This window comes from Uloborus diversus, chromosome 6 (assembly GCF_026930045.1).
Source record: "Uloborus diversus isolate 005 chromosome 6, Udiv.v.3.1, whole genome shotgun sequence".
Taxonomy (NCBI): domain Eukaryota; kingdom Metazoa; phylum Arthropoda; class Arachnida; order Araneae; family Uloboridae; genus Uloborus; species Uloborus diversus.
The window spans coordinates 143,923,410-143,946,170 of NC_072736.1; the positions used below are offsets into that span (position 1 = coordinate 143,923,410).

The 22,761-nt window shown below is 33.0% G+C and overlaps 1 protein-coding gene across 1 annotated transcript in view; it reads left to right on the forward strand.

Moving 5' to 3' along the window:
- The window catches only part of LOC129224326 (uncharacterized), a 430,920-nt gene that overhangs the window by 369,307 nt on the left and 38,852 nt on the right, over nucleotides 1-22,761 (forward strand). The window lies entirely within an intron of this gene.

A 22,761-nucleotide genomic window follows, 5' to 3' on the forward strand; every position in this document is an offset into this window, starting at 1 on the left:
CCAAGAAGTTTTCTGAAATTTTGTATAATATTAATTCTTGAGATGTTAATACCAAAAGTAAATATCGTATATGTACCCGTCTTCTGAAAACAATGTAGTACTTCGGGTTGAAATGCGGTAGTACCCTTGACTCAAAACATAAAAATGGATGTTGTCTGATTCGTCCGCTTTTCCAAAACGTAACTCTGCAATATGAAAAGCTATCTTTTTCTTCTGTAGTAGTTCAGAGTCTATTTCACATTCTGATTGGGGAATCACTTGTAGGTGCTCTATTATTTCTCCTTGATTCTAGCGTGAACATTAAAGATGTAGACAGAGTAACCTTGATTCCTTTCCAGTTTCGCTAGTGACCTAAAATACTTTCCAATTTCTGTTAATCGGCCACGGAAGGAAAAAGACCCCGAGAAAAGTGAGAGTATTGCCACTCACTCCAGTATGGCTGTTCTAGATTTGATTTTAGCTATTAAATCTACGATTTGAGAATCCACATCATGTGCCGTAATTAATAATTTAAGAATCCTATTTTTAATTCATAAACAGACACATATGTAAACAAGATACGTATTTGAAACGCGTAACACAGACAAACGACAGCGCAAGAGACAAAAAAAAAAAAAGTTGTGTAACACCAACAAGCAGTTATGCTACACAACATACAACCAGACAATTCTTTTTAAATTATATAACAGAATATTTGTTAAAAAATATTTTTTTCTCAAAATGTTCATTAAAAATTTTCGTAAAAATCTTTAATTTTACCCCCCAAACTAATTTAATGTATTTCATACGAGAAATAAAAACAATGAAACTAAATGATCAGCATACCATTTTAAAAATTAGGTGTTAAATAAAATATTCAAAATAATTAAGTAATTCTTATGTTTTTAAGTTAAGTTTGTAGTCTTTTTTTTTTTTTTTGCAGTTACGGTTAAAGTTGCCGTTTCGGGGGCATCTGCACGTGTGCGGGTTTGACAGTTACACACCGCCTCTTTTTAATTGAATAATAAAGTAAATTTATAATAAAGTAATTTTTGCTTGAACTTTTTTCCCGTAAAACATGCTAAAATTTGACGATTTTTCCCTGTGCTTTCTTCGTCATCGATGTCCTATTTCTTTTCTTTTTCTCATTAGTCAACTCTTTTCCAATACCCTGAACACCCACTGAAACCACTCTTTTATGAGACTATAATTGTAAACTTCCAATGATCTTTTATACGTTCTTTAATCTAATCTTAAGAGCTCGGATAAAATCATTTCCCTCAGAATCCAGCCTTAATCTAAGAGAAGTTCAGGGATTCGCGAAACCATGATCCTCCTGTAAGACATTCTCGACAGTAAAATACGAAAAACTTATTAATATAACCTCTTTTATAAATATTCATGACAGTGGGTCTCTGCGGGCAGTACTGAATATTTATGAACCACGCTACAGTACGTTTCTTCAGGAATTAATGTATTCACGTTGCACGGCGAAGAACATTCCAGGAGGCAGGATGCTAGCATTAATACTGAAAGGTTCATGAACACGCGAGGGAATAAAGTGCCAAAGCGTTACATTGCTTCGAATGTTCCTCAAACAGAAAAATTCCTCTGATGGAGGGAATCTTCGCATTACGGCGAGAAGTGCCATCACCATCTACATCCCTTGATCGCCAATTCTCGATTCATTAAAGTAGTGCCGTTTGTAGAGTGAGTGCTACTGGCAGTGGCAGTGTCTCCCTTGAACGAGTGGATGTTATGAATGTATGAGAAATTGCTCTGGAAGAATGAGCAGTGGGAAGTGACTTTAGTTTCAGCAATTTCCAGTTATGTGAAATCCATTAAGGGCAGCAAAGTGTTTCAGTCGAAGAGCTCGGGTGTAAATTCGGAGCAAATAAATCTTTAATGTGTGAGGCGATGATGGAAAATTTGTCGTAAAAGGTATACTGGTGTGATTCTTTATTTCTTAAAGCTTAGTATTTTTTTAGTCTGGAAGTCAGTCAAGAACGGTCTGCCCAAGAAAATTGCTAATTTTTCCCAAACACCTTTTACTGCATTTTGTTGTTCCAAGTGAGCAGTACCTAGTTATTTCTTTCTGTATTGAAAAGCTAAGGTTTATTTGCTCAAAGAATCTCAATACTTTGCTGACTGAAAACAGAAATCGCGTTTCGCAAAAGGACAAATCTTGGCAGCGATTAAGATACCTTACAATTTTGGAGTTGAAAAATAATTTTCCATTTTCAAAAATCACACTATTAAGGCTCGCAAAGTCCAACAAGCAAAGAAAGCAATACAAATTTCCGGATACATTTTCCCTTCGTGATATTTTTAAATGTACTTGAAATACAAGATTTGCCTTGAAAGCCAGTCTGATATAAGTTCCTTTATGTTAATTATTGCTCCTTAAAGGATAAAACTATAAATCTACTTTTCTTTCCCAATATTCTTTCACCTATGTCGTCAAATCCTAAGCATTGAAAAAGACTTCCTTGCAATTCCAAAACTGTTGTGTACAATAATTTGCAATTTTGTGCTTGATTGATGTTGTTTTTAACAACTTATAAATTCTTTATTTAAAAAAAAAAAGTCTTTCTATGAGTGATTCGTAATCAAAATCAAATTACAGCTTGTTCTTATACTTATTTTTCTTTTAAATGTTCTTATCATAAACCGTAAAATATAGTTTATGTCTTATTTGGAACAATAATGTTACATAAAACTCCACTCTCTCATAAAGAGGAGGACTTTGCAAAGTCTCGTGGAACGCGCCTAGACGGCCAATCCAAAGAGTTCTACTCCATTAGAAATTCAATCCATTTAAGTTCTTCCCTACAAGGCCCTTTCATCTTCCCTGCACGCTCAATAGCGCTCCCGTAAAATACCACTGCCTTCAGATTTTCCAATATTTTTGAAGGCATGGCCCGGAGCTTTAATTTCGAGATTTGGCGCGAGGAAATAGTTCCATGAATGTCGGAATTTTCGGCATTGTGATCTAGGAACGTCGCTGTGTGGGTACCATTTTAATCTGGGGACGCCCATCCTGCTGTCTCTCCAAACGCCAATACCTTCGCCTTTGGGGATTAGCTCTCGGAAGGCTGCTGTGCATCTGACGGCAGAGGGGACGTGAACGTGTCATCTTTCTTTGGAATCAAATTTGAAATTCCCAATAGACTGCTTGTCTTCATTGTTAAAAACAAACTTTACGTGTTTAGTCAAACGTCTGTAAGACCGTATGTAGATTGAAATTTTGCATATCCATTATTTTACTGAAGTTTAAAAACTGGTTGAGCTTTATTGAATAACTTATCTTCGGGTTGCTAATCCGCTAGAGTTTCATCAGCCAACTGAATGCCGTCCTGCATGAACTAAGTCCCTCTGGACGTAAAATAGTTTAAAAGAAAACAATACCGGGCCGTAGCAATTTGAAGTACCAGTAAATAAAAGACTAATAAAGAAGAAAAATAAGAAAATTTATATTTTCTCTATTTTTACGATAAATATTACTAATCCAGGATGAACGTGCTATATTTTGCTGCAAAGCATAGAAAACGCGATGAACGTGAAAGATAGTTTTGCGAATTGCAGGTTTGAGTCTTAGAGCAGGAATAAGTAGAGGAAGGGAGCCAGTCCAATCATTGACTTAGCAACAGCTGAGGCAAAAACTCCACGTCACGTGACTCAACACCGACAAATGGTTGACACGTTTTGTGTGAAACTAGCGAAATAAACCTGATTTCTTCCAATGCTTTGCATTTAAATCTGTCACGTGACTTGGGATCTTAGCTTCACGAATGAAAGTCTTCACTCCCTCTATTTTATCTATTCTCAATGATTTGAGTGAACGGTTTGAAAATATTTATTAGTTTTTATTTAGAAAAGATATCTTAGCGCTTTGAGCAATGACTTTCCTGTTAACACTCATAAATTAAAAGGCTCTCACGGAAAATATATTTTAGTATTTTAACAAATCGAAACTCTGTATTTTTCAGAATTTCAATTTATTTGTTTGATTTGCTTGTTTTAGTAAATTATTTGATATTTAGACTTAGGAACGCTTTTTGTCATTTGAAAAGAGAGATGTTATTTTTGATCAAACCTTTTTTTGAAATCATACTTTTATGTTGCCAAATGTGTCTCAAAGTACTTTTGGTTTCGGGAGAAGGGAGCTGTTATGCTCACCGAAGTGCAGTAGTTCCTGTTAGTTCCGTATTTACACTTAAGAGCATCTTTCAGAAAAATTAATTTAGTATTTTAATTAAATCGAAATTCAATATTTATTATAATTGAAACGTCTTGCTCGCTTTTGTATTTTTTAACTTAATAAAGTCAGTTGAAAATTTAAAAACTATTTTTTTCATTTAAAAGCAATTATTGGATAAATTTCTTTCAAATCAGGCTTCTATGCAGCCTCCTGTTTATCTGAAGGTACTTCTCGTTATCGGGGAAGCTGTAATACTGACCGAAATGCAGTCGTTCTAAATTTCCTGCGCGTTCCTGGAAGTCCATTATGAGTAACTCTCAGGAGACGTAATTACTTCTCTCCCCGGATGTAATTACTCCTGAGGACGGATGGGAACTACGGAATGTTTTTTCCCTTTACTTTTTTCCTTCCTTGACCAGAATATTAGTTGCTTCTTGCTGCGATGGGAAGACATCGCTACCGAGATAATATATGCGCATATATAAAGAGGATTCTATAAAACGGATGCGATGGAAGTTTTAATGAGTATAAAAAATAAGCTCATTCCGATAGTTTCTTGCCGAAGACTGCATTCGATGGTAGATTTGCAATTTTCTGTTGCCATCCATCTGAATGTTGATTATTTCTCCGCATGCTGCTGTGTTTTTTTTTTTCCAAATATTAAACGCAAAATCGTGCATCATTATTTTCCTCTTTGGCATTACAACCCGAGATCTGTCTTAGCCTGCTTCATAGTCCTCTTCTAGACGAGTCTGTTTTTAGCCTTTTTTTTTTTCATTTGGTAATCTTTATAGTTCGCAGGCTCTTGAAACATCATCTAGCCATCTCCTTTTTGGTCTCCCTCTCCTTCTACTGCACGTTGATATCTAATATAGAAGTTTTTCCACTCGATTATCGGTATGTCTCTCGATGTGGTCGAGCCAAGATAATCGTTCTTTCTTGACGTATTTCATTATATTTTTTTGATTTTTATCAGTATATATATTTCCTTGCCTGTTTTTACTCTCCATAAATCAATATTTACCTGTATTTATCCACATATCTTTCGCACGACTATGTTTTTAAGTTAGAATATATTTTTTTGCATCAAAGCCCAAGTTTTAAAGCCATAAATCACAGCGGTAATGGTTAGTATAAATCCTATATCGATGATAAGATTAATTCCTCTTCAGTGAACTCTACCTCTTAGTACCTCTCGTAATCGATCAACTTTTCGATCGATTTTAGACAGCATATGTGCAACATGTTGTTTTTTTGAAAATCAAAGGCTGTTTGTTTTAGGAAGGCAGCTAAAAAAACAGCATTTAATGCTGTAAATAGAAGTAACAGGAAAATGATAACCACTATAAATATGCATACTTAAGATAATCTGATAAAAAATAATAAAACAAATAGACGACCTGTGTTAGCATTATTATTGTTTACTATGTGCATTTTTGCAACCAAACTTTTATGATTTTTAAAAAGACCATAATAATAAGACCACATATCTTAAATATGTGTATGTGCGAAAATAAAGCCAAAATATTCTGAAATTTAAAAATAACATATTTTCAAACTAAATGTTCAACAAGACATTGTACGACATATTTCCTAACTTAAATGCAATAGGGGAAAAATTCTTTAGTGGTCAGTGGCAGGTTGTAGTTTTATTAATACCCAATTTTTTAAAACTAGTGACCAATTTTTCGTAATCACTAAACGATACCTTTTCTTAATTTGCTGATCGCTGTTCTTAATATATTACTTCATGTAAATTATATTTTTTTAATGAATTAATTCATAAAGGCTACATCTTGGTTTTAGTGGAAAAGATTTTACTAATTGCTTCTTCTTTTAAGGTCATTAACTTATTTTGTGAGGTGACGACCGGGTATCTATTGAAAGATTGATTTTTAATCGCCAGTTTTTCATTTAAAAACTACATCTTAATTTTGGCGGGAAATATTTTACTAATTGCTTAATGTCTTAAGGTCATTGACTTATTTTTTGAAGTAACGATAAGGTATCGATTGGCAGATGATTTTTAATCGGCAGTTTTTCATTTAGTCGCCCTGTCACTGGTGGAAGCCGCTAATTGTGCCCTTTTATACTAGCCCGTACCCATACAGTCCCGATTTTGAAATCCCTTCAATCAAAACGATCGTTCAAATTAAAAACACTGTGAAAAAAAATAAACATCTTCGTACATGAAAAGTGAAAAAAGAAATAACACAGCTCAAATTGCAGATTACTGCAGACACATGTTTCGGGGTTACAGGGAATTTTACGTTTTCAATGCAAAAGAAGTGAGCTTATAGATGGAAAGTCTTTTCATCCATGAGCTCACATATTTTCGTTCCTTGTAACCCCGAAACATATGTCTGCTGTAATCTGCAATTTGGGCCGTGGTGGCCTGATCGATAAGGCACCGGACTTGTGACCGGGGGGTACCGGGTTTGATCCTAACCGGTCGAAAAACCACCGTATCCATTTATAGTGACTAGGGGACGTTAAATATGGGATGGACCAGGTATTGCTCGTTTTCTGGTCTGGATCAAAAAACCAGAGCTATCTTGACTTCAGGGTCCCCTGCAACTGGTTAAACCACAAATAGTGGTAGGTGCGGGGTACCCTACAGTGGAAAGTAATCTGCAATTTGTGGAATTCAACATTATTTCTTTTTTACAAAGAAACACTGTGTTTTGTGGAAATTGTCGATATTAACCTTTCTAAATAGCACTTTCCGTTGCTTAAATATCAAATCAATAGTAATAGAAGGATACTGCTTCAATATTTATCACCCTTATGTTTATCGCAGATATTTATGCAATTTCAATTTATATTTGAAAAAAAAAATCTGCTGTAGAACGTACGACCTTCTCTTTTACATCCTATTCGAAAATAATCCCAGTGAGGATTTCTCTGCTCTTTTTCTACAGGATAAAATCTCTCGAGTTACGGCGACCATTTTCCAAAGCTCAATTCTCTTTCAGCAAATGTGAGAAACCGTCAAGATAATTTCATTCCCAACGTCCCGCGGGGATGTCTTCCATTCTTTTAAGTGGCTGTTTTCCCAGATATCTTCTTACCATTTCTGTCGGTTGATGTTTCTGTATCCTAAAACTGGGCTATCTTTTTCAATTTCTTTGGCTGCGGGAAATTTCATTAAGAGCACCTTGTATTTATAAATCACGTAGGCTGTACTTCAGAGCATTAGATGAAATATTGATTAAAAGGCCCGATGCAGTTACATGCCCTCAGGAAGTATTGCCTTTTCCTGCTGATTGAAAATCAATACTTTTCGAAATCCAAAGTGAAACACCTGAATAGATAAATGAATTTTGTGGCACTGATACACGAATGCTGGAGACAGGTAGCTTTAATAAATAAAAAAGGAAAGTTAGTGAGATTAAAAATATTGAACTCGATTATTTCTTCTCGTGAATCGTATTAAATTCGTTGGTTAAAAGTTCAAGTACAACTTGCAGTTTGAACTTTGGCATTTAGAGATTCTCTCTTTCTAACCCAAATTAAAAATCAAGTGCGCTAATCAGCTGAAAAATGAGTACTTTTTAACGCATTTACATCTCTTTCTATTGTTTTAATTTATGTTCTTTAGTCTTGATTATTTTTTTTCATGATTGCATTTTGTATTTGCATACCGCCTCTCTAGTGGTCAGAGAAGTCTGATTGCAATGGGGAGGGCTTGGGTTCCAATCCCGAATCGAGCATGGATGTACCTTCTCTTTCCTGCCAGTGTCGTTCCTTTGTGAGAATGTGTTATTGGGTTGTGGAACGATTGCCTACCCAATAAACGGCCCTTTATAGCAAGTGTGTACCATGAAAGTCGAACTTCACACCAAATTACGATACAGTTGGAATAGTGAAGCAGCGTACTCCAAAATTGACAACCTAGATGACACAAGACAACATCAACAACAACAACATTTCCGTATCAATTACTTATTTCTTTGTTAATCTCTTGAAGTTTAAAGGCACAAATACTTTATTTTACCAAAGTGTCTTTGTGTTAACACTTGAAGTTCCTAATTTTGTCGATAATCTAACCTTGTAACAGAATTTCCCGTTATGGGAGTCATCACTCAGTTTATAGTAATAAGGAAAATAGTTTGAGGCTGAAGTACCAACTGGGCTATTGAGCAAACTGACCGAACTTGTCATCCTAAATCGTGTTTTTTACGCCTAACATATGTGCTAACACTTGAATGGCCTTTTTATCTTGAATAGAATGGATGTATTAGAAAACTTAATCTTATATGCACTTCTTATATTCACTCACCGTAGTACTTCAATATGTTTACAATTCATAACTTGAAAACACAGGTTTAGCGGTTATGGTAACTTTGTTTTGAACCTCGGAAGCATGCGTTGTGTAATGTTTTTTAGGTCAATAATTATCTCAACCCGTCTACTCTCGTTCACTTAAACTTGGTTTTACGAAAAATAAAATGTCGTTTGAAGAAACACCTAGAGCGTAATTTGAAACATTAAAAAAAAAAAAAAAAAAAAATCTGCATGTGTTCAGAATAAATGGCAGTTAAGAAAAAAATATTTCTTCGAAAGAATATCATTCTGCTAATACAGTTACGTAAGTCTACATATTTATCAAAAATACTTTTATTGAATAATGATCATAATTTTTGAGCACATTTTTTGTTTACTGTATGTTTCGGCGATACTCTAAGCTTTTCTATATTTTGGTTCAAATGAAGACTAATTTGCATTTAGAAAAATTCTTTATAGACTATTTCACCATATGTACAAGATGATTCGAATAATCATTGTTAGTTAACCAATATAGCTGTTTAAAATTTAAGGACCAATTGTCTATTCTAAAAAATTTAAGGACCAATACCCCATTCTAAGAAGGTAGCCATACTCCATTTCGGAAGCTCTACCAAATAAAACCATTATCCAAGCAAGTCGGCGAAGAAGGAAGAAGGAACTACAACTATAGAATGCTGGGTTCTTTTTCTGAGTTGAGTTGTTCTGCGAAGTCTCGCAGACGATTTCTTTTGTTCACTAAATAATCAAGGCTCGTATATGACGCAACACTGAATACAAATTATACAATATTCTCTTAATTAATATAACAGGTGCAACGTTCTCTTCACTCAGCAAATAATTTTGCTCAAGTCTTTGAGTCGGATATTTGATGAGAGTTTTTGCGTATACAGAAGCAACTATATAAGATTCATATAACATGGCGTCATTTATGTACCATTTTGTCTGATGTTATCGTTATTTTATCTTAGTTTGGGCTTGTTTTTATTAAACTTAGAATTAGTTGTACAATCAATTATGTACTATGTTTTGATTCAACTTTAAAACGTATTATCCTGTTCATTGAAGTAATTACTTTTACTCCGACTGAATACATGGACAAATGCAACTCTGTTAGCACTAATTTGAATGACTCTGTTCAATCTTCGCTAAACAACATAAAATGTTTCAGTATATTACTACCATGTATTTTTTTCGTGTAGCGATTGTTTTAGTTCCGTTATCATACTTTACACTCATTCTGATGTGTGTTAATAACATGAAGACGTGCACGCAAAGAGTAATTGTAATGTTTCTTTTTGCGCATCGTATAAAGTACAAAGCACTTATATTCATATATTTTATATTATACAACAAATATTATGAATTTATTATCCATGAGGTATGTGACCTTTAACCTAAAGTATTCAATTCCAGAAAATCTCTTAGAATAATGAGTAAATTGTTAGGAGGGTTTGAGATAAAATATTTTATTCACATTTTACGTAATTCAAAAAGTAAAACAAAAGTGCAATAACAATAAATTCTGTTTTTGTACCATTTGCCTTAAAATATTATATTAATATAATATTTTAAGAAAAATGGTACAAAAACAGGAATTATATTAATTTTTCTTTATTAGAAACTCCCTAAGAACCGCAGCCAAATATTTGCCTTTTCACAAATTCATGCATAAACCTTCTATTATATGTCGAAAAAAAAAAATCACACGAGACTCATGAAATAGAACCTGTCTCTATCCAGGTATTTTATTTTCTCTTTCGGATGCTTCCCTTGACATTGGAGAAATAAAGTTATATTTTGATATTGTTTGCTGCATTTGGGAGTACACTAAAGGAAATATTTCGATCATTTTCCATTTTCAGAAAAGGGTATAGATTTTTCCCTTTCTCCCGATGCTTTTCTTTTAAAATTTAGCTTTATCCAGTTAAAAGAATAAAAAACAGTTGAATGGAGACAAATAAAGAATGCGTTTAGTCCCTGAACCTTCGATCTTCTTTTTTTTTTATCCCTTCTTTTTTTCCCTTTGTCCTACTTGCCTAGTTGCTGACGGCGAAAGTATGGAAATGTGAAATCAATACTTAACTTCTTTCTTAAATTTGCTGTTTCAACTTAGCAGGAGGTGGAGTTTGCCTTTTATATTGTGTCCGCACTTTTGGTAGGTTGTTGGTTTTAAATTAATTTCTTTCACCCTCTTTTCAAGTGAAATATTCATGAACAAAAGCAGTTGGGAAAGTGTTGTAGGGAATATATAGCACTCGCTGGTAATTCTCTAAAGATATGGAATTGTAAGTTTGTAAGTTCCTTCTTCTATATATATATATATATATATATATATATATATATATATATATATATATATATACCCGACAAACGTTGTCCTATTCAAACTTTTATTCAAAAAAGTCACAAAATTTTTTTTAACAAGCTAGAAATTCTTTGAACCGTATTGTTGAAAAAAATGTGTAAAAAATATTCCTTTTTTTTAAAAAAATACTTGGCGCCACAGCGAGTACATTTTTTACCATTTTACTTTTCTAATGCGTGGGACACATCTAGTGCACGCGGAGCAACTGTTTTATCAACAATTTTTTCTCGCGTACTTGAATGATCTTCGTATATTGGATGATTTGTTCTTTCAGCCAAAGTTGAATGAAAAAAATCTTGCAATGTTATTTAGTGTACAGAACTAATTACATTGTTCTGATTATTATGGACGGATATAAAATCTTTTTCTGCTTTAAACTCCACCATCTTTCCCTTTAATAATGTACGAATTAGTTTGATCATCGTTTAAGTCTTCTTGCTATTGGCCCCAAGGCTCGGATGTATTTTAGCGTTGATCAAATGTTGCTATTTTTAGACGATTTCCAGACTTTTTTTTTTTAACTCGTTGAATGAGATTTATCAAAAGTACGGTTATAGCAAATGCACTTTATGATCCTTTTATTAGGAAAAGCTGAGACAACATCCCAAGTCACATGGTTCAACTACATAGATTAAAGAAATTAACATATAGAGATGGCAAGCAATCCTTAGAAATTGGAGCGAGAAGTTTGACCGATGTATCCCAAGATCCTTAGATTCTACTACTAAAGATCTTGGCATAAATCAGTTCAAAAGATTGCATTATTGAAAATCAGTTGCTAGTTAATTTAAACTTAGGTTTTGTTGCAAGTTTACAAGGCTCGTTTATAAAATAACATTAAAACTTAAAATTGTTTTCTACAGTCCATAACTATTCCTTTTGTTCGATGAAACTAATCTTCGATTACGATTGGTTGACCCAATATGATCTCATATACTATGATTCAAGACTTATAATTATAGGATATAACCCTTTATACTATGATTAAATTATGAGGGTTGTGGTATTCTTCCTTTTTGTTCCTTTTTTCGAGCGTTATTGTTAATGTTGGTGATTCTGTTTTGTTTCTTCATTAAAAAGAAGTCCTATGAGAACAATCTAAGTTATTTTCTACAATTCCTTTCTATTCTTTTGGTTCGATGAAACTAATCTTCGATTCCGACTGGTCCACCCGATATAATCTCGAATACCATGATTAAAGGCTCTTATAATTGTAGGGGATGTCTCACATATATTTTGATTAATTTATGAGAATCGTGGTATTCTTTCTTTATCGAGCGTTCGTGTGAATTTCGGTGCTTCTATTTCATTCCTTCATTAAAAAAAAAATGTGAAAAATCCTATTAAGGACAATATAAATTATTTTCTCCGATCCCAAACCATTCCTTTTGTTCGATGAAACCAATCTTCGATTCCGACTGGCTGACCCAATATAATCTCGGTAACCGAAATGGGGCACTTCCCCGAGTCTTTTATCGTCTGCCCTCTCCCGCCCTTTGCGAAGCATCCCACCAGAATGCAAGTTCGTCCAACTATAACTTTTGTCTCTCTTCCCCATTTAGTTCACTTTTTCTTCTTCCAGAGAGAGACCTGACCGATTTCAACTGTACAGCCCCGAACACGCTAATGCAATTAGCCATCTCTCCTCCCCAGCCAAAGAAGGCGGATAACGCTGCCTTTTATATCGCTGTATCTTTTTCTCTCCCTCTGTAGCGCCGCACTTTTTCTTCATTGATGCTTTTCTTTCCATTACCGTCGCCTTTTCTTTCTTTGCATTATTTGTCACGTTAATGTGTTTTTTTCTTTCTATTTCCTGCCTTTTCCTTCGTTCTATCTGTGTATTCCTTTTGCTAGTAGTGACTCGACTTGCGGTTCCTGCCTGATAAGATACAGGTTCGGCTACTTATTCATTCAGTTGGTTAGGCCATTCATACGACTTTTGAGTTAATTCTGATTTCTGTTTTTTCCTTTCTGTGGCGTGTTGTTGCATTGTTTGGACGTGATTTAGGTGGTTATTTCAATCTTCAAATTAAAAGAAGAATCGTGTGTACGTATGTGTTTTTCCGAGATAAAATATTCTTGTTGTAGTGCGACTAGATTTGTTCTACTTCAGAGAGAAAAATGTATCATCTAGTTAATTAGGGTATCAATGCGACTTTAGAGTTAACTTCGGTTTCTGTTTGATATTTTTGTGACTGTTAAAGATTTGTTTTATGTTGTTCTTTCAGTCTTCAAATTAAAGAAAGAATCATACCTGTTTATGTGTTTTTCTACGATAAGCTTTTACTGTTGCAGTACTACTAGATTTGTTCTACTTCAAAGAGAAAAATATTTTTTCTAGTTAATTAGAGTGACTTTAGAGTTATTTCGGTTTCTATTTGATCCTTTTCTTTCCATTACCGTCATCTTTTCTTCCTTTGCATTATTTGTTACGTTAATGTGTTTTTTTCCTTCTATTTCCTGCCCTTTCCTTCGTTCTATCTGTGTGTCCCTTTTGCTAGTAGTGACTCGACTTGCGGTTCCTGTCTGATAAGATACAGGTTCGGCTACTTATTCATTCAGTTGGTTAGGCCATTCGTACGACTTTTGAGTTAATTCTGATTTCTGTTTTTTCCTTTCTGTGGCGTGTTGTTGCATTGTTTGGACGTGATTTAGGTGGTTATTTCAATCTTCAAATTAAAAGAAGAATCGTGTGTACGTATGTGTTTTTCCGAGATAAAATATTCTTGTTGTAGTGCGACTAGATTTGTTCTACTTCAGAGAGAAAAATGTATCATCTAGTTAATTAGGGTATCAATGCGACTTTAGAGTTAACTTCGGTTTCTGTTTGATATTTTTGTGACTGTTAAAGATTTGTTTTATGTTGTTCTTTCAGTCTTCAAATTAAAGAAAGAATCATACCTGTTTATGTGTTTTTCTACGATAAGCTTTTACTGTTGCAGTACTACTAGATTTGTTCTACTTCAGAGAGAAAAATATTTTTTCTAGTTAATTAGAGTGACTTTAGAGTTAGTTTGGTTTCTATTTGATCCTTTTCTTTCCATTACCGTCGCGTTTTCTTTCTTGCATTATTTGTCACGTTAATGTGTTTTTTTTATTTCTATTTCCTGCCTTTTCTTTCATTCTAGCTGTGTGTTCCTTTTGCTGGTAGTAACTCGGCTTGCGGTCCCTGCCTGATAAGATACAGGTTCGGCTACTTATTCATTCAGTTGGATAGGCAATTCGTACGACTTTTGAGTTAATTCTGATTTGTTTTTCTTTCTGTGGCTCGTTATGGCATTGTTTGGACGTGATTTAGGTGGTTATTTCAATCTTCAAATTAAAAGAAGAATCGTGTGTGTGTAGGTGTTTTTCCGAGGTAAATTATCTTTGTTGTTGTACAACTAGATTTGTTCTACTACAGAGAGAAACATATTTTCTCCAGTTAATTAGGATATCAATGCAACTTAACTTTGGTTTCTATTTGATCTTTTTGTGACTGTTAAAGACTTGATTCAGGTTCTTTTTTCAATGTTGAAAGAAAGAAGAATTGTGCGTATAAATTTTTTATGATAAAACACTTTTATACGACTAGATTTGTTCTCCTCCATAGAGAAAAATATTTTCTCTAGTTAATTAGGGTATCAATGCGACTTTAGAGTTAATTTCGGTTTCTGTTTGATCTTTTTGTCACCGTTAAAGACTTGATTGAGGTTGCTCTTTCAGTCTTCAAATTAAAGGAAGAATCGTATCTGTGTATGTGTTTTTTTACGATAAGCTTTTCTTGTTATAGTACAACTAGATTTGTTGTACTTCAGAGAGAAAAAATATTTTTCTAGTTAATTAGGGTGACTTTAGAGTTATTTCGGTTTCTAATTTATCTTTTTTTGTGATTTATAAAGACTTGATTCAGTTGCTTCTTTTAATGTTGAAATAAAAGAAAAGTCATGCGAATGTATGTGTTTTTCCAAGATGAAACACTTTTGTACGACTGGATTCGTTCTACTTTACAGAGAAAAATATTTCCTCTATTCCTCTAGTTAATTAGGGTATCAATGCGACTTTAGAGTTAACTTTGGTTTCTGTTTGGTCTTTTTGGGACTGTTAAAGACTTGATTTAAGAGCCATTGTCTGTAAGAATCAGGCAGTTTAAAGCATTTGTGATTGTTGACATTTTTAATTATTTTTATTTTCACATATGTTGTTCCTTATCATAAATGTAATGTAAATCCGAAATTTGAGCTTTGTCTGACTCACCATTTTTGCGAAAATAATTTCTTTTGTTTAGGGGGCGTGGCACATTTTTGCCGGTTTTTCAAATTTGCAGATTTTAATGTGCTTGTTGCTTGAAGCGCCCTTATAGTGACATGGATTTTTTAATTCCATATTACTATATGGTCTTGTTAGATACTGTTACAGCTGTCAAATCGGTGACACTACGAGGGCGACGCCCACAAACTCCGTTTAAAAATGACCGAAAATGAATTTTTTTCTATATTCAAGGCCAATTTTCTCAAAGCGCCTTCATGATGACACCAACATTTTTAGATCATTTTCTAGCCACACTTACATACATCAAAAATATGTATCAAAATCGGTGTCACTATAAGGGCGCCAGCAGATATTGGAACTTTTTTTCAATAAATTTCACAAAAACACAAATATTTAGAATCTAATTACAACTGTCGCCCTCATAGCAGATATCTGATACTACATTAGGTTGATAACCAACATGTTTGTCTAACATTTGCACACAAAAAATCGGTGTCACTCCTATTATTTTTGGAAATATAATCGTTCCAAGTTAGTACGTGATGGCGTTTTTTTTATATTTATTTATTTAATATTTTCACACCCAGATTTTTTTTTTTTTTTTTGTACATATTTATTTTTAATTTAATACAAAGAAGTGTACCTCATAACATAAACAGCTTAGGGCAGCAAGAGAGTCTTTTTCTTGAATAGAAAATGCCCGTTTTGATATAGGTACCTGGTGGATCTATTGTGCATAATATGTCTAGACTATTATACCAATACTCGTCTTGTTTTTTCCGGCCAAACAAATTTATTTATTCCAATTGTTCTTGACATGCATTTGACATAAACTTGCAAATGGTCAACTTCTACTCTTTTTCTGGGATACCATGTTTTCCCATGCTTTAGTGCTACAAAATTAGCAGTTTTCAATAAGAGATGACCGTCTTTCTGAAATTGGTTTGACTTGATTCTTAATGTTTTCTTCGTTTTGGTCTACGTTATACTCAAATTCAGTTTCTGAATGTTCGCTTTCTTCAATATTCTCATTTGATGTATTGAGAATGCATTCGTCTTTTTGTTTCTTCCATCGAAAAAAAAGGATAGGATTTGTTTCATAGTACAATACTCTGAAGCAACGAACGGTTTTTTCCCCGTTACGAACTGCATTTTTCATCTAGTGTGCAACTTGACAGGGATGTTGTTTTTTCCCAGTATTTTCACCAACCGTAAATTGTTCTTATAAATACTCCTTCTGCTTTGAAGTGAACTTGAACTGAGCTCGTAAAGATAGGGACCATCCAATTTCATTAAATTTAACTTTTGGCAATGCAGGGGTATTTATTAGTTGAAAATTTGAAGCATTTATATAAGATGTTTGTAAGAGCTTCTCTCTATACATCTTTCGTATAAAATCCATTTCCAAGTTGAGGTCAAATGTATGTCAAGAACAATTGGAATAAATAGATTTCTTTGGCCGAAAAAACAAGATGAGTATTGGTATGATAATCTAGACATATTATGCACAATACATCTGCCTGTACCTATATCAAAACGGGCATTTTCTATTCAAGAAAAGGACGCTCTTACTGCCCAAAGCTATTTATGTTAAAAGATACACATTTTTGTATTAAATTAAAAATAAATATGTTCAAAAAAACTATCTGGGGCTGAAAAGATTAAATAAATAAATATAAAAAAACGCCATAACGTACTAACTTCGAACGATTATATTTCCAAAAATAATAGGAGTGACACCGATTTTTTTTGTGCAAATGTTAGACAAACATGTTGGTTATCAACCTAATTTAGTATCGGATCTCTGCTATGAGGGCGACAGTTGTAGTTAGATTTGAAATATTTGTGTTTTTGTGAAATTTATCGAATAAAAGTTCCAATATCTTCTGGCGCCCTTATAGTGACACCGATTTTGATACATATTTTTGATGTATGTAAGTGTGGCTAGAAAATGATCTAAAAATGTTGGTGTCATCATGAAGGCGCTTTGAGAAAATTGGCCTTGAATATAGAAAAAAATCATTTTCGGTCATTTTTAAACAGAGTTTGTGGGCGTCGCCCTCGTAGTGTCACCGATTTGACAGCTTTAACAGTATCTAACAAGACCATATAGTAATATGGAATTAAAAAATCCATGTCATTATAAGGGCGCTTCAAGCAACAAGAACTTTAAAATCTGCAAATTTGAAAAACACGCAAAAATGTGCCACGCCCCCTAAATTAAAAAATTTAATTTCCCAAAAACGGTAAGGCAGACAAAGCTCATATTTTGCACAAACATTACATTCATGATAAGGAACAACATTTGCAAAAATAAAGAAAATTAAAAATGTCAACAATCACAACCTGCCTGATCCTTACAGACAATGGCTCTTAAGTTCTTCTTTCAGTCTTCAAATTAAGAGAAGAATCGTGCGTGTGTATATGTTTGTCCAAGATTAGGTATTCGTGCTGCAGTACGACTAGATTTCTTCTATTTTAGAGAAATTTTAATTAACATATAACAATAACAATTAACAAGAAACAATAAAAAAAATTTCTTGTTAATTAAGGTGACTTTAGAGTTAATTTCGGTTTCTATTTGATCTTTCTGTGACTTTTAGAGACTTAATTCAGGTTACTTTCAATGTTAAAAAAAGAAGAATCGTGCGTATGTATGTGTTTTTCCAAGATAAAACACTTTTGTACGACTAGATTTGTTTTGCTTCTGAGAGAAAAATATTTTCTCTAGTTAATCAGGGTTTCAATGTGACTCTAGAGTTAAATTCGATTTCTTTTAAATCTTTCTAAGCTTTTTGTGACTTTTAAAGACTTGATTTAGAAAAAAATTTCCAAGTTGGAAAAAAAAGAGGAATGGTGCGTTTGTAAGTGTTTTTATAAGGGGAAATACTCTTGTTGCAGTATGACTAGAATTGTTCTACTTCAGAAAAAAAAATATTTCCACCAGTTATTGAGGATATTAATACGCTTAAGAGTAAATTTCGGTTTCTATTTGATCTTTCTGTGGCTTTTAAAGACTTGATTTGGTTTCTTCTTTTAAGGTTGAAAAGAAAGAATGTGCACATGTACACAGTTAAAATTTAACAGCCCGATTAGAATATTGTAGCTTTTTACTTCCTTTTACAAAAAAGGAAGTATTGTATTCGCGAAAAAATTTTCACTCAAAAATCGCCCTTAATTTCCATTTTGCTCACCCCCAAATGAATGTTGAGTTTTTTTTTTCGATTCGACCACATGCGGAAAAGTGCCTAAGAATGTATAGACACGCGAAATATCCATTTTGACCATCACCGAGGTAATTACAACGACTTTTCTCGTGACGTCTGTATGTATGTGCGTATGTGTGTATGTGCGTATGTGCGTATGTATCTCGCATAACTCAAAAATGGTATGTCCTAGAAAGTTGAAATTTGGTACATAGACTCGTAGTGGGGTCTAGTTGTGCACCTCCCCTTTTGGTTGCTTTCGGATGTTCCTAAGGGGGTCTTTTGCACCTTTTTGGGGGGAAATCATTGTTAATTTCGATGTAAACTCAAGTGGCGTTATAATTTGTCGGACACTTGGCGATATATCGCCAGTCTTTTGGTCGCCAAGTTTTGTCGCCAACTTGGCGACAAATTTGGCGGAGTTTTTTTTTTTGGTTTCAATTTGGCCATTGTTGGTGATATTTAGAGAATAAATATTGAATCACATTAAAATAGCGAATACCGGATGTCTTTTCATCCAAAAGCTCAATATTTATATTGAAAAAGAGGTTTCTTGAAACCTCGAAACTGTATACAGTAATCTGCTAATTTTGTGCGTCTAAACGCTGTTGATCACCATTTACTTCTCCGCACATAAGTATTTATTTGTTTCTTATTGTAGTTTTGTTCTACATCAGAGAGAAAATATTTCCCATAACCAATTAATGTATCAGTACGACTTAAGAATTAATTTCAATTTATACAGGACATTTTTGCAATTTTTAAAAATTTGATAAATTAGTCTCATTATAATATTTTAATTGAATTTAGTGTTCAGTTGCTAAAAATAACACTAATGACCGTTTCAGCACCTTAATCCATACATGTAACTATTTCCTGCATTGTATTAAGGTTAATTTCGAGTTGAAATAATGTCAAAGAATACTATTTCCAAAAATACTGATGTTTAGTTATTGTTTTTAAGTTCTTTTTGAAAAAAAAATGTTATACAGATAGTTGGAAACTAAGAACACCTAAACTAGTTAGCCGCGAAGATGTTTATCTATTAGTTTTTAAATCGTCGACAAATTGGGTCAATAGAATGTAGTTCTGTCCTTCTTATTTTATTGTCAGTGTTATTTGATATTCATAAAGTGACACCTGTAGCTTAAACGTCAAAAACAGTGTTATAAATGAGAATTTAACCTTGAATGAATGATTTTTTTATACCACTTTAAAATATGTCCCTTGACTTTAAAATTCGGTTCTATACTTCGGTATATACTTTAAAAAATTATGTTTTAATTTAGATATGGTTTATGGTTAAACAACCACATGGCAACATTGAGCTTTAGCAGAAAAATGTACCAGCAAATGTCCCTAAACATTGGTAAAATTTGGAAAAATGCCTTACTATTTAAGTAGTAGTAAAACATTATTCGTCTTAGAATTAAGAGACATTTTCAATCGCACTTAACTGAAAATAAAATTCCTACATTTGCGAATGTCGAAAATAAGAAATCTATTTTTGTTTTCCATCTGATTGGTGTATTTCCAAGTGCACTAAACTTTAAAAAAAAGTTTGAACATGTATAAGTTTCTAGGTATCAAAACGAATAACCTAGGTGACATTTTTAATGAATCAAATATATGTATTCAAATATAAAAAACAGATTTATTAAACACTACCGATATGCACTGCTGTATGATACACACTTCCAATAGCATTTTTGTAAAACATACTAAAAAAAATATGTTTTTTAAAGACCGAATTGATTTCATTTGAAAATAATTTCGGGCCAATCACGGATCTTAATCACGTTGAGTCAGGTAGAAAAAGCTTTTATGTGATCCAAAACTTTAGGCATGAAACTTGGTACCTAGGTTGGAGTCAAACCAAAATTTTAACCGGAACAATGCGACAAACGACCAGTTATTTTTAACACAGGTCGAAAATATAAACGCAATTAACCTAATTTCTAATTTTAATAAAATAGAGGCGATGAAACTTACTCTTGTGTTTCATTTTGCTGCAACAAACTTTATACGATTTGATGATCCCTAATACTGATGCATGTTTGCTTAGTGCTCCCAGGGTAGCACCTTGTCGTCTTATTGCTCCCCATTAGAAGTTTGATGATAATATCTAATGTCTTCTTAATGCCCCATTACCCACTTACCACTTAGCATGTACCTTTACAGCCTCATTTACTGTTACAAGCTCTTTATTATTATGGATATTGTTACTCCTGATACTAAAGTACAGTAATTATTGTTTAGCTGTATCAAATTAGAAGATTAGTGCGCTTAATATTAAGCATTTTTGTTAATCCTTTGACAAAACACGCAGCGTAGGAATACATATTCTATACTATTTATTTAGTAAGTGAATAATTAACGTAATTTTATTTTTTGAAAAAGTCTGAATTAAAATAAACTTCAAATTTCAACAACGTTTTATCGTAGTATATAATAATTAATTAGTTTTTGGTCTTCTGTTTAAAAAATCTAAAGTGTTAATAAAGAAACAAAAGCGTTTTCTTACACATCAAGAGACTCTTTTCCATTCATAATAACTCAGAACAGATCAGGATTCAAATTTTGAAGAAATTGAGCAAACTTTTAAACCTCTTTTCCAAAATCTTAAGAAATCGTTTGCCATGTAGTATTAGTTGCAGAGGAAGTAAATGTACCTTTCATCGAAATTTCGTGTAGTTTTGGAATGCCATAAAAAGGGGGAGGAAAAGCCAAATTTGGGTGTTCATTTTCCTGTAAAATAGCAAAAACTTCTTAAAAATAGAGGTTTCGTTATGTGGGCTCTATAGATGATTTTCATAGTTTACTTAAATCTTCATTTCTAAATGAATTATTTTATTTTGTCCATATTAATATGTATATGTTTGAGTTTGAGTATTTTTATAGGTTTTGGTATTGAGGTGATTACAGCGCATTTTTAGCACCTTATTTTATTACATGCAACTATTTCCATGCATTCTTTTGGGGTTATATTTACTCATCAAAACGTATATAATGTTTGCAGATTTTTTTTCCCTAAATGCATTCAATATTTTTGTGCTACTGCATCTTTAAGATTCAGTTTATAAGTAGTATTTATGTTGCTTTATAGAAAATAAAGAATCGTTGAAAAAATTCAAAGTTTAATAAGCTTTTCCATTTTGCAAGGACCTTGTCCAGCTGTCACTCGTGTTCCAAAAATTTCCTTCGTAATAATGTTTTAAACTAATTTTAGCACTTTCAATACCCGACTGAAGAATCTCTCTAACTTTAATTATGATACTTCTGGCTTATAATTGTATCTAGGCAGTATTAATTTTCTAGTGACAAAAAAAGGAATATTTTGAAAATTTAATCCAAAATAATACATTTAACCTTACTTTTTTCAGTACTTCATTAGCTTCATGTTTCCATTCTCACCTCTTTTTCTGTCGAAAATTTTCTTAATTACTTTGGCCCAAAAGACTGTCATTAGTGAAATATGACACTTCAACTTTTAAGACATTTTAATTTTGCTACGAAACTTACTTATCGATTTCTCCATTCTCAAAGCGAAGTAACTAAACTTTTATAATAAGCATCGCCCAAATTCGATAATATCTTTTTTCTCTTTTTATTTGCACGATCCCAAAAATTACGTGATTTAAGAGCTTCGAAAATAAGTTATAATTTCATAAACTTCCATGCGGTACGTATCAAATACTCAATTGAACGATCCAAAAGAATGAGGTGACAGCATCCATTTTGGACATCGTCCAATTTTTCTGCACCGTCGCATTTTGCGAATTTGTACTTCCCAAGATGGCAATATGAGCAAGACATGAATAATTTTGAAACTTTGCCAGACGCCCGACGTTTCCAAACGACACAGAAAACAACATCATTTTCTTTTATTTTCCCGCCCCGTTTTGATTTTTATCTCCACTCTCTCGTCTTTTTATGTTTGCATTCATTTTCTGATTTTCATTTTAAGGTGATACCTGAGCACGAAAAGTTTTTTACTGGAAGAAAATGGAATAGCAAGATTGTCATTGATTTTGACTGCTCTTTTCTTGTTCATATTTATTTCACTATTTTAAAGTACATCTGATTTTGACTGCTCTTTTCTTGTTCATATTTATTTCACTATTTTAAAGTACATCTGCATTACTTCAAAGTCATGTTTGAAAGAACAATACGTACATCATTTAAAAAACCTTAAAATATAAATTTTTTATCTTATAATTAGCTAGTTATGTGCATGTAGTGCTTATGAAATATTTTTGAATACCAAACTTTGTACTAGTTTAAAATGAACTGTTGCATAGTTTTTTTTTTTCTATTTTCAATTTGGTTTGACGTTTGTTTGATGGTTTAATGGCGAAACAGGGGCGTGCACAGAAATTTTGGGGTCCATCACTAACAATTTCCTCCTCCCTCCATATTTTTTACCCCTATATTTCACCCCTAGTTTTAAAAATATTGCCCCCCCCCCC